Raw genomic sequence first — 14,714 nt, 5'->3', positions numbered from 1 at the left:
GTGTCGGCAGAAAATTGAAACTCAGACTGCAAAGCGGACAAGCCTCTAGAGGGTCTTTGCTCTCATTTCACTGGAGGGTCTTGTTGGGCAAGGGAATGGCGGCGAGAAGGCTGCTCCTTGCCTCTGCTTCCTCCTTCCCTCCCCGAACACACTCAGGGTCCACCCCCTGGTGGTTCAGTCTCCCCTGAGGAACAGAATGCACCCAGCCAGTCCTGAGGGGAGGGGAGCTGCCAACCCTCCCTGTCTCCCCACCCCCGCTTCCCCCCCCCCCCACCCCACCCCTGTTGTGTAGCTATGTAGCAGCCACACCGAGCGAAACCTATGGGGAGCTCCTCGGCGGGGCGGCTTTGATGATTTCTTCAGACACATGGAGCAGACTGACAAATGGACTCTCAAGTGAAAGGTCAGTGCCGAGAACCGAACGGATAGAGCATCTGGATTCACAATTAAAACGCCCGCAGAGCACGGTTTGCAGCTCCGGCGTCTCATTGTGTAGGAGGTGCTGTCGGAGGGACTCATTTGGCAGCTGTTTCTGACTCTGGATTGGGATGGGAGAAAATAAAAATTCCTTTCGGTCGTCTGTGCGTGCGTGTGCCGCGCACCCGCGATTTCGTGCGGGTGTTGGGAGAGAAATCGTGCTGTTTGGCAACAGCAGAAACAGCCCTCTGCTAACTCAGCTCTGCCCCAGAGCTGACCTCCGGAACGGTCGGTCCAGGGCGAGTAGATCCTTAGAAGAGCTGGCTGGCCCATCGCTGCGCCCACCTTACGCAGCTGCGGGTTCAAGAGCACCGAGGACGGCGTCTGAAAACCAAGTTTAATCACTGATTTACTCTCTGACCGTGGGTAACTTGTCGTTTACCATGTGGACGGGCTTCCACACCTGCGGAACGTGTTTCTGTTCATCCCGTGGAACGGGACGCTGCGCCCCACTGGTGCTGTTCCCCCGCGTGCCTTGGTCGTAAGAACACGTGTTCTGTGTCTTTCCATACCCAGAGATGTGGGGAAAGATGTGGGGATAGGATGTTCCTAAGAAAAGCCTGAGGGTGAGGGCCTCAGAAAGTGCTGTGTAGTTTGCGGGCCCAGAAAACCCTCGAGCCCGGGCTTCCTCAGGATGCTTTATCTGCCCACCACTTGCTTTCGAGTTCTCACTGATATAATTAAGCAGGGAGATGATAAAACCCTGCAATGCCACCATTCCTTACGCGTTGTTTACTTTCCCCCCAGTTCGCAGCAGCGAGCCCTCAGGAGGTCCTGAAAACCTCTGTTGAAAGATGGGACGCAAACTTCTCTCCGCAGCCAGGCTCTGCTGGGCCACCTCACCCAGGCCGGCAGGTGGTCCCACTTCGGGGGGCACTCAGGAAGGGATATTTATAGCCCACTCTTCCCCTTCCTCCTCCTCCCAGGAAGCGGCCAAGATAATGAAATTAAGCTTGTGGTACAAAGCGTTGAAGAAGGCTGCCGGAGGAGAGAGAGAGACAGATGCAGAGCATGGAGTTCAGAAGGGCTTGATTTGAAAAACCAAAGAAACACAAAACATCAGAACAACCACAAGAGTGTCCTCTGATAAGTAAAATGACAGAGGAGGGTCCCAGCCTCTGGCTGCGGTAGCTGGCAGCCGAGGCACCTTTTTGCTTTCATCGTGCAGGTTCGGGAGCTACTCTGCCAGGGACTAAATCCTTCTTCTGTGACTTCCCAGCTGTGTGACCTTGGGCATGTAATTGAACTTCTCTGTGTCCCAGTTTCCTGTTTTGAAAAATGAGGATGAGAATAATGATACCTATCTCCCAAGGTGGTAGCAAAGGTAAAATTAGTTAACATGGGTGAAATGCTTAGAACAGTATTAGTCTCTAGCACATAGTAAACATAAGTAAACACTTATCATTAACTTTCTGCAGGTTGATTCATTGTCCTTTGGTTACCTGCCTCCTCCCCCTGCTGAGGTCAGGTACGTGTATACTTACTTGAACTTTACAGTAACCTGTGTGAGGGAAGGAGGGCAAGTGTAATAATTATCACCCTTTGATAGATGAGAAACTGTGTATAATTGCTTTCTTTGGCCTTCAAGGTCCTGATTCTTACCTACATTTTCTCTTGTATTTCTCCTCTTCCCCTTTAACATTCATCTCATTCTCTATGAAGTAAAAGAGTTAGTTATCTTTGCATACAGCAAATATTTATTAGCTACCTATTATACCCCAGGAACTCTTCTGGGCACTTGGGACATAATGTGAATAAGACACATTCAGTCCTTGCTTAATGGAGTTTACAATTTCATGCCTTCTCATCTCTTCTGTTAGAATCTAAGCTCCTAGCAGATCTGATTTGTTTTACATCCCCCAAGTATTTGGCACAAAAAATTAGTAAGTATTCAAATGCTTCTTGGTATAATACTCAGGGCAAATATTTGAGTATTTATTAATGTCAGACATTGTTAATTGTTTGACATGATCTTGCTAAACCTGTAATAACAATCCTATGGGATTGGTATTTTTATTATTCCCATTTTATGGGTTAAAAAAACCAGTATGAGAGACCTGCTTAATTTCACTCAGATGGTAAGTTCGCAGTAGGACGTCATGCTTTTTGACTTTGGACATGAAGTTGAGATAGATGATCTCTGTTAAATTATCTTAATAGATGGCAACTTGAATCTCAACGTTGTTCAGCAAGCTGAACATTGCATATGTACACACTATTCTCTGGGCTTTTTCGTTTGGCTCTTTTTGTACTCCCTCAAGGAATGAAATTTCCTACTTGGACTATGGCATTTGCCTGCAAGGCATCCCTGTTTCCCTGGCATCCGTGTTTGGCGGGAAACTTATGCCCTTTTGCATCCTGTTGGCAAGGAAGCAGTGAACTAAGTGCCGGGCCACAACCCCAGGAAGTAGAAACATCGGTCATTCTGCTTACCACCCTGCTGGAAGCATAGGGCCCTATTTTTAGACATATGTAGAGCAAGGAAATAATTAAACAGTAGCTTGCCTAGTGACTAAGTTATGGGCCTACATTTTGTAAAGACAACATAGATGTTAAAATATTTACTTTAAGGGCAGCTTGGTGGCTACATTGGTTAAGCGTCCGATTTCAGCTCAGGTCATGATCTCATGGTTTGTGAGTTTGAGCCCCGCGTTGGGCTCTGTGCTGACAGCTCAGAGTCTGGAGCCTGCTTTGGATTCTGTGTCTCCCTTTTTCTCTGCCCTCCCACCCCACCCCTGCCTTGTGCTCTGTCTCTCTCTGTCTTTCAAAAATAAATATAAAAGAAAAAACCTTAAAAATATTTATTTTATTTGACTATTGATTGCTTCCTTTTGGTTCCAGCCTATAAGGGACCAAGTCTACAGAACTTGTTTTAGTGTCTTCACTTTACCGGAGAGATGAGTAATCTTTATTTCTAAATCTAAGTTTTATGGTGGGCTTTGAAAATCAATCCCTCTTCAGGATGTATTTAAGGTTTATTTTATTTTTTTAATTTTTTTTTCAACGTTTATTTATTTATTTTTGAGACAGAGAGAGACAGAGCATGAACGGGGGAGGGGCAGAGAGAGAGGGAGACACAGAATCGGAAACAGGCTCCAGGCTCTGAGCCATCAGCCCAGAGCCTGACGCGGGGCTTGAACTCACGGACCGCGAGATCGTGACCTGGCTGAAGTCGGACGCTTAACCGACTGCGCCACCCAGGCGCCCCTTAAGGTTTATTTTTAAGGTGAAAAACTGGAAATACGATCCTCATTTCCAAATGTCTTTGTTGCAGCAACCAGGTACGTCTCAGGAATTTGTTAGTAAGTCTTTGTTCTTGAAGGAGTGACTATAGGCAAACTACTAAAATGAATTTTCATTCATGCTTTGTAGAATTCACCACATTACTTTATTATTTTATTTTTTTAGTGTTTATTTATTTGAGAGAGAGAGAGAGAGAGAGAGAGAGAGAGAGAGAGAGAGATGAGCATGGGGAGGGGCAGAGAGAGAGGGAAAGAGAGAATCCCAAGCAGGCCTCATGCTGTCAGTACAGATCCCAATGTGGGGCTCAATCCCACGAACTATGAGACATGACCTGAGCTGAAATCAAGGTTTGGAGGCTTAATGACTGAGTCACCCAGGCACCCCTCCAACATTACTTTGAAGTCACTCATGTTTAAAATTAACGTGTTTAAAATTAACAATAGCGATAAAAGATATTCTTTGTGTAAAGAAACAAAGAGTTGCCATAATAGACAAAAAACTTAAAAGTAAGAACATTTTAATTAATTAATTTTGTCAGTAAGTAGTAGTAAGCACCTATCTGGCACATGATTGAACACAAATATTGCCTCTAACTATAAAAAAGTCACTCATTAATACACATTTGTAAATGCTTTATGTTAATATTCAGACATATGTCAGGCTCCTTGGGTAATAGTTTGAATTGACCACATCAGGAAAATGGTGCAGAACTGTAGTTTCTGGACATATTTTGGATAAACTTTGGAATGAAACGTCTTTTCTGGAAACATCTAGAAATACAGATTAAAATATAATAGTCATGGTATTAAATGTATAGTCAAGTTTTCAAGAAAGAAAGGAAATTTTGTGGGAAAAAAAGGAAACAATTAACAAAGAAATAGTAAACATGTGGACTGTCACTCTAGTTACCTTGGCTGTGGAGAGGAGTTTGATCTTCAAGATCTGAAGGCCTGGGTTTTATTGTTGTTTTTAATTTTATTTTTTTAAATTTACATCCAAATTAGTTAGCATGTAGTGCAACAATGATTTCAGGAGTAGATTCCTTAATGCCCCTTACCCAAGCCCATCCCGCCTCCCACAACCCCTCCAGTAACTCTCTGTTTGTTCTCCATATTTAGGAGTCTCTTATGTTTTGTCCCCCTCCCTGTTTTTATATTATTTTTGCTTCCTTTCCCTTATGTTCATCTGTTTTGTCTCTTAAAGTCCTCATATGAGTGAAGTCATACAATATTTATCTTTCTCTGACTGACTAATTTCGCTCAGCAAAATACCCTCTAGTTCCATCCACGTAGTTGCAAATGGCAAGATTTCATTATTTTTGATTGCCTAGTAATACTCCATTGTGTATATATACCCCATCTTCTTTATCCATTCATCCATCAATGGACATTTGGGCTCTTTCTATATTTTGGCTATTGTTGATAGTGCTGCTATAAACATTGGGGTGCATGTGTCCCTTTGAAACAGCACACCTGTATCTCTTGGATAAATACCTAATAGTACAATTGCTGGGTCGTAGGGTAGTTCTATTTTTAATTTTTTGAGGAACCTCCATCCTGTTTTCCAGAGTGGCCTACACCAGCTTGCATTCCCACCAGCAGTACAAAAGAGATCCTCTCTCTCTGCATCCTCGCCAACATCTGTTGTTGGAAGGCCTGGGTTTGCAAGCTCACAAGAGAATAAACACACACAACAGTCACAACAAATCCCAAAATGTATCCTTTAAAAAAAACCAGATACTTGTGCTCATGTGGGATTATAGTTCAATGTTTGTACCACCAGTGTGGCCCAGGGATAGCCAGACATCAACATGGTCAGATAATATACCCAGATTGACTAGCAGAAGTAAAGTACCTCTTGGGAGGGACAAGCTCTTAATCTAGGCTACACAATATTTCCATAATAATACCTGTTGAAGATCAGCTCATAATCCAAAATTATAAAACACAATCCACCATAAGCAAGAATCATGTAAAGAAACATAGAAGGATTAGGCCACCGAGACACTAAAATAACAAAACTATCTTTAAGAGATAAGAAAATATGCCTTAGATGATGAAAGACATTAAAGAGAAAGGATTAAAAACACACAAAGAATTATCAAAATAGATTCTAAAAAAGAACCAAGTAAAACTTGTAGAAATTTAAAAAAAAAGTCATAAAAATAGTAGCTAATGATACTGCAGATTAGAGATAATGGATGAAGGAATGAGTAAAAGACAGATGTGAAGAAATTATCCAGAGGCAGCACACAGATAAAAAAAAATGGGAATTGGAAAAGAAAAAGAATATATATATATTTACAAATGAAGAGATTTAAAGGATGAGATGAAAAATTTCAACACTGTACAGGAGAGGCAATGTTCTAAAAGATAAGGCAAGGATGTTTCCCAGCTAATAAAAGACATCAATCTTCCAAACAAGGTAATCAAAAGCAAATCTCACACAAATGTCGTGGTTAAACTTCAGGGAAGATCTTTAAGGCAGTTACAACAAAAAAGAAAGATTGTCTACAAAAGTAGAACAATTAGATTGGCAGCTGACTTTTCACAAACATCAACAGAAGCCAGAAGGAAATGGGATCACATGTTTGAAAATGGGGGGGAAAGACTACTGTTTCACATTGTACAGCTACATTTTCATTCAAATGTAGTGAAGGGTAGAATAAAGACATTTTAGGTAAAGGTGCTGATGGCATATGAAGGGGGTATGTGTGTTCAAGGAGATTATTTTCGTAGTGTTAGAGATGACAGTGAGATTAGAGCCTTTTATAGGTGGAATTATACAACATCCCAAATTGCCCCAGATCTCAGACAATGTCTGTAGGCAAAATATGAACTTAGAACATTGACAAGTAAGGAAATTAAGCAATGCTACGTTACCTAGAACTTAGCCCTAAAACTCCAGGGCAAAACTGTAATTGAAATATTGGGCCATGTGAGAAGCTCTTTTTATTCTTTGCTAGCTAGTCTAAAATAATCTCAAACCAAATAAGTCTAGCCTGTTCAATTTACCTTACCTTCTTTCCCCTTTTCTTTCTCTTTCTTTCTCCCTTCCTTCCTTCCTTCCTTCCTTCCTTCCTTCCTTCCTTCCTTCTTCCCCCCTTTCTTTCTTTCTTTCTTTCTTTCTTTCTTTCTTTCTTTCTTTCTTTCTTTCTTTTTCTTTCCTTTCCTTTCCTTTCCTTTCCTTTCCTTTCCTTTCCTTTCCTTTCCTTTCTCCTTCCTTCCTTCCTTCCTTCCTTCCTTCCTTTCTTCTTTCTTTCTTTCTTTCTTTCTTCCCCTTTCCTTTCCTTTCCTTTCTTCTTCTTTCCTTCCTTCCTCCCTCCCTTCCTCCCTCTCTCTCTTTCTTTCTTTCCTTTCCCCTTCCTTCCTTCTTCTTTCTTTCTTTCTTTCTTTCTTTCTTTCTTTCTTTCTTTCTTTCTTTCTTGAAAAGGCAACTATAATAAACACAAGCAAATCCAAAGGACAGATGTGAGACACAGCATACCTCTGCCATTGCCTCATCCAGAGCTCACCTTGGCTACTCATACAAGGAATAGGAGAGTGGAGCACCTTACTCATTATATTCTGCAACAGTTGAAGGAAAAGTGTGGCAGGAAGAGGGAATGTGATGGATTTTGTTGAGTTATAAGATGGATGAACTAGTTTGAGAAGTCTGCCTAGGCTTTTATTTCAACCCATGGCATGGGTTTTACTGCCAGTGCCTATCACCAGGTCTAGTACAGAGGAAGTGCTCAGTAAATATTTGTTGAATTAATCAATGACAGAAAATGAACAGAAAAGACAATCAGTCGATGGCTAGATGATTCTTTGGGGGAAAGGGAGAGACTTTTTACATCTTAAGAGGGCTTTGTAAAGAATCTCTATATTTCCTATTAGGCAGCAGAAACTTCCCTGGTGAGATTTTTGCTAAGTTTCCCTCCCACACCCCCCACAGCTGGACTCTGGGTAAAACATCTAAACATGCGTAATGCTGCTCGGAGAAAGAGACTAGTAAATATAAGGGGTTGTTGCTATGCAGTGGTGGGGTACTCAGGGACCACAGGAGCTGTAGACGCAAATAGATTAATTAAAGGCTTTAGGCCTCATCATGAAGGCCTTGAACTTCATATGAGAGTTGTAGCCAAAGTAGTTTCCAAAGGGTGGGACTCAGTGACTCTTTAACCTCACTATTAAGGAGTATCAACTCCTACAGTTTACAGCTGCTACAGCAACTGGAGGCATTTCAAGGAAGAATGACTCATTTTTGAATCCTTGTAAGCGAAGAGACTCATGTTAATGAAAGCAATAGTTTGATGCAATTTATGGCTTTTAAATATCACCAAGCTTTTTGATAGACTTAAAATGCAAGTCTTAGAAGGAATAATGATAATAATCTAGCCAAATTTCAATTATAGATACTAATGTTGTGAATTTCCCCAAGGTAATTTATGTTTGGCTTTGGTAGACACTATGTGATGTTGTCTTTGTTTTTGTAGCAACAGATTTATCTACCCAACATCTTTGGCTCACTTGATTATTGAAATGATTTTTTGCATTGCCTGAATACTCAAAGGAAAAGAAAGGAAGCCCAGAAGACATTTACTGGCAATTAGAAATCAACATAGAGTGCTCACTTGTGCATAGCATCAAGATTTTCAAAACCCTTTAAAATTTATCTCATTTATTTTTATAGTAACACTGAGCAGACATGGATGTCAAACTGTGGTAGTTGGGGATACTTTCCCTCATAATTCCCCATTCATCTCCAATCAATTCCTAAATAAATAACTTTTCTAAGCAAAGACAATATATTTGCCGTGCAAGCACAGCTTCAGGACAAAATCCTCAAAATCCTCTAGCCCTCTCCTCCCAGCTAGATCACCACTCTATCCCTGTGATAATTGATTGCATTCATGACCCCAATTCCTTCATCCTCCTCCCATCCATACCCTTTGTAGTGGGGCTTTGCAGTTCCTCCCATCAAGAAGGGGGGACTATTCCCCCGCTCCTTGATTCTGAATTTGGCCATGCAACGTGCTTCAGTAGTTTTGATGCAAGCATAGAATTGAACTACATCTGCAAGTTTTTGCTAATGCTTTTGCTCTTCTGCTGACATAAGAAAATGTCTAGACTAACTTGCTGTTGAATGAGGCATTAGGTGTAGTGTCTATTCACCTTACCCTAGGAAAAGATGCCAGGGTGGAAGGAAGGAAGGAAGGAAGGAAGGAAGGAAGGAAGGAAGGAAGGAAGGAAGGAAGAAAGAAAGGAAGAACAAATTCTGTTACTGAGAGCTAAGCAATGTTAACACTTTGGAAAACATCCTTTCCCATATCTTTTATGATATAAATGTGTTTGCATGTAGCATGTAAATCAGAAGTTCTGTAATACACTTCATTTGTAAGTATGCTATAAACATCTTTCCAAATGAATTGATAGAGCTCAACATCATCAGTTTTAATAGGGAGAAAAGCCCAATGGAATAATTACCATAATTAATGAAACCATTTCCTTATTTTGGCAAAACGGGCACCATTTTCTATGTCTCCCTATACCCATGCTCCTTTGCTGTGTGATTTTGCTGCTTCTGCCATGAAGAGGTAGGGTCGATTGTTCCATCTTTTGAATCTGGGCCCACCTGGTGGCTTGCTTTGGCTGAAAGAATAAAGTAGAACTGATATTTTGCAAGGTCTGGCCCTAGGTCTCAAGAGGCCTTGCATACTTTTATTTGTTCTCTAGGAATCCTGTCAAATTGCCACGTGAACAAGCCTAGCTGACAGCTAACTGCAGACATAGGAGTAAGGTCAGCTCCGACCAGAAGAACCAGCTGGCTAAGCCCAGCCCCCATAGCCAGCCCATATCTCACTAGCTTCACAGATGGTTATGATTGACATCACCAACTTTTTTTTCCTTAATGTTTATTTATTTATTTTGAGAAAGAGAGAGAGACAGAGCGCACGTGCAAGCAGGAAAGGGGCAGAGACACAGAGAGACAGAGAGACAGAGAGAGATCCCAAGCAGTCTCCGTGCTGTCAACACAGAGCCTGACACGGGGCTCGATCTCATGAATCATGAGATCATGATCTGAGCTGAAATGGAGAGTCAGACACTTAGCTACTGAGCCACCCAGGCGCCCCAACATCCCCAACTTTTGAGGTGGTTTGCTTTCACAGCAAATTGATAATCGATGCACCTATCAACAAGATTTTAGATCATTTCTAATTTTTCTTTATTATATACCTTGCTTTGATGAAAAACATGTATAAATCTTCACATACTTGTTGGAGTACTTCCTTAGTATACTTGCCTAAGAGCGAGATCACTGGATGAAGAGGAATGCTCATTTTAAGTTACAGCCCATGTAGTGAAATTGCTCCCTGGAAAGTATGATTAATTTATGCTTTAATCTATCATGTATAAGAATATTCATCATGGTGGGGGTGTGGAGGCAGGGACTATTTCAGATTGAGTGGTCAGGGAAATCGCTGCTCTAATGAGCAGAGGTCTGAGATGATGAGCCATGTCTGGGCAAAGAATTGTGTAGGTGAGAAAAAAGTAAATACAAGGAGACAAAGACGGAAGGGTGTATAAGGTGTTGGGTAGGGCGCCTGCAGCTGAATGAAGGAGGCCCAGAGGTTGGATTGTAGATAGGTAGGGGCCAAATGAAGTAAAGCCCCCTAGGCTGTGACGAGCATCTTGTATTTTTATCCTGAGTCTGATGTGATGCCATGGGAACATAACCTGCAGGGGGGTGGCACCATTTCCATTAACATCAGCAGCAGTGGGCAGCACCTCCCTCATCACTAGTACTTGGTAGCGTTGGCTCTATGCAAGATGTTGTTGTAGAATGTTCCATGTATTAACTCGTTTAATCCACTCAGTGCAAGAATCAGATACCATTGCTATCGTCCCGATTTTACACACGACATAACTGAAGCACAGAACAATTAGATGAATTGCTCAAGCGGCATCAGAATTCAACCCCCCACAGGCAGTATCCACGTCCCTAAATTTATGTGATTTATGTTTTCCAATGATGCTTCTTATAAGAATTGCCTATAGCAGGGCAAAGGTGAAATCTCCAGGTTATTGCGGGAGGCTGGAAGGGCTAGTTTTTGGACTTGTTGGTAGCCGTAAAGGTGATGAGAAGTGGTACAAAGAAGCATTTACTAGTAGATTCTCAATGATACTTTAATTGTGTGAAAAATCATAGCTAATCAGATTGGTAAAAAACGATGTCTCTCTCCATTTTCCTTGAGTTTAATTAATAGTGAGGTTTAATATTTTTCTTAAATTATAGTGACTGTTTGTGTTTCTTCTGCTAATTGCTTCTACACATTCTTCCTGCATTTTTGCATTGTCCCTTATTGATTTCTGAGAGCTCTTTGTATATTAGGCGTATTAACTTAAACACATTGATGTATTTTTACAAATATAATTTTCTAATATAAATATACAAAACGTCACCTTCGTGTGTATTTCTCAGTCTGTGGTTGGTATTTTAACTTTGTGTTTTCTCTTTTGCACAGTATTTTATCTTATTTTTATGCAGCAAAGTTATGTTATGTTTTCCGGTTTCTGAATTTTCTGTCATGCTTGGAACAGTTTTCTCCATCACACAAGTATGGAAGTATTCAGCCGTATTTTCCTAGTGCTTTTATGTTTGCATTTTTAAAAAACTTACATGTTTGCTTCATTTCAAATTTATATTGGAATCAGGAATGAGCTGGGATGCAGCAGTTTATTTTATAAGTGGCTAGCAGATTGCTCTGACATCATTTTAAGCATGCATTGTCTTTTTTGTTTTCTGCACTGATTTGAAACCCCATGTGTGGTATGCACTAAATTTGCATATATCCTTGGTACTGTTTATATACTCAGTTTCACTCCTGCCCTAAAATTAGGCTGGTTTAGGTATAGTCATTTTATAATTAATTTTAGTATCTGCTAGGGCAAGTAATCCCCCTCTCCCCATTCATCTTCCATTTCAGAATTTTCCTAGCTAGTTCTGCTTGTGCATTCTCTCAGCTAAATTTTCGAAGTATTTTGCAGGTCAGGATGTTTTGTCACGGTTTTGATTCTGATTCTCGAATTCGATGCATTTCTGGCAGATCTTTAGGAAGACTGACATCTTTAAAAATTAAATGGAAGTGGTAACTGAAAGGTTGTGCCATTTTCCCACCGATACAGTGTTATCGTAATTTTATTGCCTTTGGGAGAGTTTCCTTCTTACCATCTTGTCTTACCTGTATGTTCTACTTCTCCCCACCACGTCCCCACCCCTGACACGGGGACTGCAAAACGTTGTAACATAGGGGATTATCAGGACTTTCTCTTGAATTCGAGCTTTCTTCTTTTATTTGCTCCGCTTTAACTTGCTCCCCACAGCGGGGGCTTTGTTACCAATCAGCCCCCAATTGTGGTTTGCAGAAGGGGAATGTGTACGAAGCACCAGACTGGCGCTCGGGGTCTGTAACTTTCCAGCCCACACTGCATGACCCACGACCGTTCTATGAGCAAGCCGCTGGGCATTCCTCCCCTCGCCCCCAAGTCTGAAACTTCTTTCACGTTAGCACGCTTGTGCTTTACAGCACTGTTCCCAAGTTTATGGCCTTCTTCCTTCAGCCTCTTGTTCCAATTGAATCTAATATTTCATCAAATATGGTAAAGAAACCACGAGAAGGGATTGATGCTCCTTATGAGTCGTCCTAAGCAGCCCCCGCCAGAATTGCTGTAAAATGGTTTTCCTTTTTAGCCCTTCTGAATTGCAGTATGTTTCTGAGGCCAAATTCTTCAGGGAAGCATTATGACTATTTAAGGTCTCCAAACTTTATGCTTCAGTACAAAGGCCTAAGGGTGAAGATTTTAAATGGATGAAGTGGAGAAATTTGCACTTCCTTAAGCAAACATATAGCATTTCCTTCCATGTGTCAGAAATGAAAACAAAAAATACAAACTAATTTGTCATGAAATTTTCCCTTTTATAATTCCCTCTTTGGTGCTTTTTCAACCTAACAAGTCATATTTTCTCTTCTTTCGTGTCAGGTTTATAGCTTCGCTGGTCACAGTTTCAATAACCATGATGGACGATCTTCTGTTCTATATATCATGTACAAGTATTCAGCTTAAAAGTATCTTTGTGTTCACAGCTTGCTTTCTGTCACCTCCCCGATCCCTCCTCCCCACTGCATATGCACATGGTGTTATATTATATGCGCGGAGAGCTTTGGGGAAAGCTCATATTTAGGAACATTAAGTAAGCAGAGGATAGCTGCTTATTTGGGCTGAGCTGACCTCACTATGAAATGAGGCAAATTGTCATATTTATGACTCAGGGTAAGTCAATAATATATTGGCGTTCACATGTGGAAACGCATTTACTCCCCAACATGTGGCCTCCGCTTTGTTTTTCTCTGAAGTAAGTGGTAGTTTTTCACTCAAGTGTGAGGCTTTTCCCTTCTTTTCTTTCTCTTAGTTTCTTTCTTTCTTTATTCTTTCTCCCTCTTCCCCCCCCCTTCCTGTCTTCCTTCTTTTCTTGCTTTCTCACCCTTTTCTCCTTCTTGAGCCCCGAGTCAACATAGTGGGATTTATAGCATTTGGGTATAGCATAAAAAAATATGTCTCTTCAGATAACTAAAGTTATTATTCCCTTTGCCTCCTATTTCCATCCTCTGTTTGTTGGTTCTCTCTTTCTCTCTCTCTCTCTCTCTCTCTCTCTCTCTCTCTCTCACACACACACACACACACACACACACACACACACACACACAGTAACATATTGAACAAAATTATATGCCTGGATAAATGCTATTCACAACTATTGCCTGGAAATCTGATCCTATTGGGTCCTTTGGAATCTGAGTCAGTATCATTTGTTTTTCTTGCTTCTCTGTAAATTATAGCAGGAGAAAAAAAGAGTCATGTGGTTTCTGATTTACTGTAGAGAATATTGAGACGGAAAAAAAAATCAGAGTAGTCATTGATAATCAGAAAACATAGAAAAACCTCACTGTGAAAGTCTTTATTATTTCTAAATTTGGTCAGCTCTACCTTCCTGTTCCCCCAACTACAAGGCCCCCATTATCCTGAAGTCTATTTTTACAACACTCCATTTTGCAAGTGGGATTTAGGTTGGGAGGGCATGTAGAAAATCTCTACATCCCGTCCCGTCTCCCCAGTGTATTCTGGAAATTAGCTTTCTCTAGTATGTGCACATTTGTGGGGGTGTTGGGCAGCCCTTTCTGTCCTGTCTTTCTCCTCCTCTTCGCCTTTACATCACAGGCTTATTATGGCTGACTACCCTGTTCCCCCAGTAATTGGGACACACAGATGATCAATGTCCTCCTGTCAGGAGAGAGTGTCGCTCTGGGAAAGACCTCTGAAATGCTGGGATGGTCAGCTAGTTGCTGTCACCCTTGATCTTCCTCACCAAGTTCATCGCAATTGGTAGGTGTGGGAGCAGCCAAGCCAGACTCTGAGCACAGACTTGGTGTTGATGCTAAACGTCATAAACACAATCGACCACCAACGGAAACCAGTCATTACTTATATGCTTTGCTCTATGTGATTCTAAGTAATAGAATGGTTGGGATGAGCTTTCCACTTTCTACCTCTTAGATTCACGCTGATAAAGTTATTAAAGCACAGAACTGGGTACCAGGAGACTGGTTAAACAAATCATCTGTGCTGGGGGTGCCTGGGTGGCTCAGTCGGTTAAGTGTCCGACTCGATTTTGGCTCAGGTCATAATCTCACAGTTCATGAGTTGGAGCCCCACATTGGGCTCTATGCCGACAGTGGGGAGCCTGCTTGGGATTCTCTCTCTCTCTCTCTCTCTCTCTCTCTCTCTCTCCCCCTCTCTCTCGCTCTCCCTGACTAGTGATCTCTCTCCCTCTCTCTCTAAATATAAATAAATAAACTTAAAAAAAAAAATCATCTGTGTTGTTGCCTTTCTGGTCCTTCAGAGATGTTAATTACTTTCCCTCAGCCTCTGTTTCCCAATCTAGGATTTGAAAGA

The 14,714-nt window shown here is 41.4% G+C and overlaps 1 long non-coding RNA gene across 2 annotated transcripts in view; it reads left to right on the top strand.

The window, feature by feature from the left end:
- The first annotated feature begins 299 nt into the window (after window positions 1-299).
- Window positions 300-14,714, top strand: part of LOC128313023 (uncharacterized) — a 40,784-nt gene continuing 26,369 nt past the window's right edge. The window contains exons 1-2 of one of the 2 annotated variants that reach the window (XR_008293128.1): window positions 300-403; window positions 1,896-1,945. This is a non-coding gene — a long non-coding RNA (uncharacterized LOC128313023). Of the gene's footprint in view, window positions 1,044-1,895; window positions 1,946-14,714 lie in introns of both variants that reach the window. The other variant, XR_008293129.1, reaches the window with a different exon arrangement.

Source organism: Acinonyx jubatus, chromosome E4 (genome assembly GCF_027475565.1).
Source record: "Acinonyx jubatus isolate Ajub_Pintada_27869175 chromosome E4, VMU_Ajub_asm_v1.0, whole genome shotgun sequence".
Taxonomy (NCBI): Eukaryota; Metazoa; Chordata; class Mammalia; order Carnivora; family Felidae; genus Acinonyx; species Acinonyx jubatus.
Note: the sequence above shows the minus strand (reverse complement) of the source record. Positions and strands in the feature narration are given on the sequence as shown.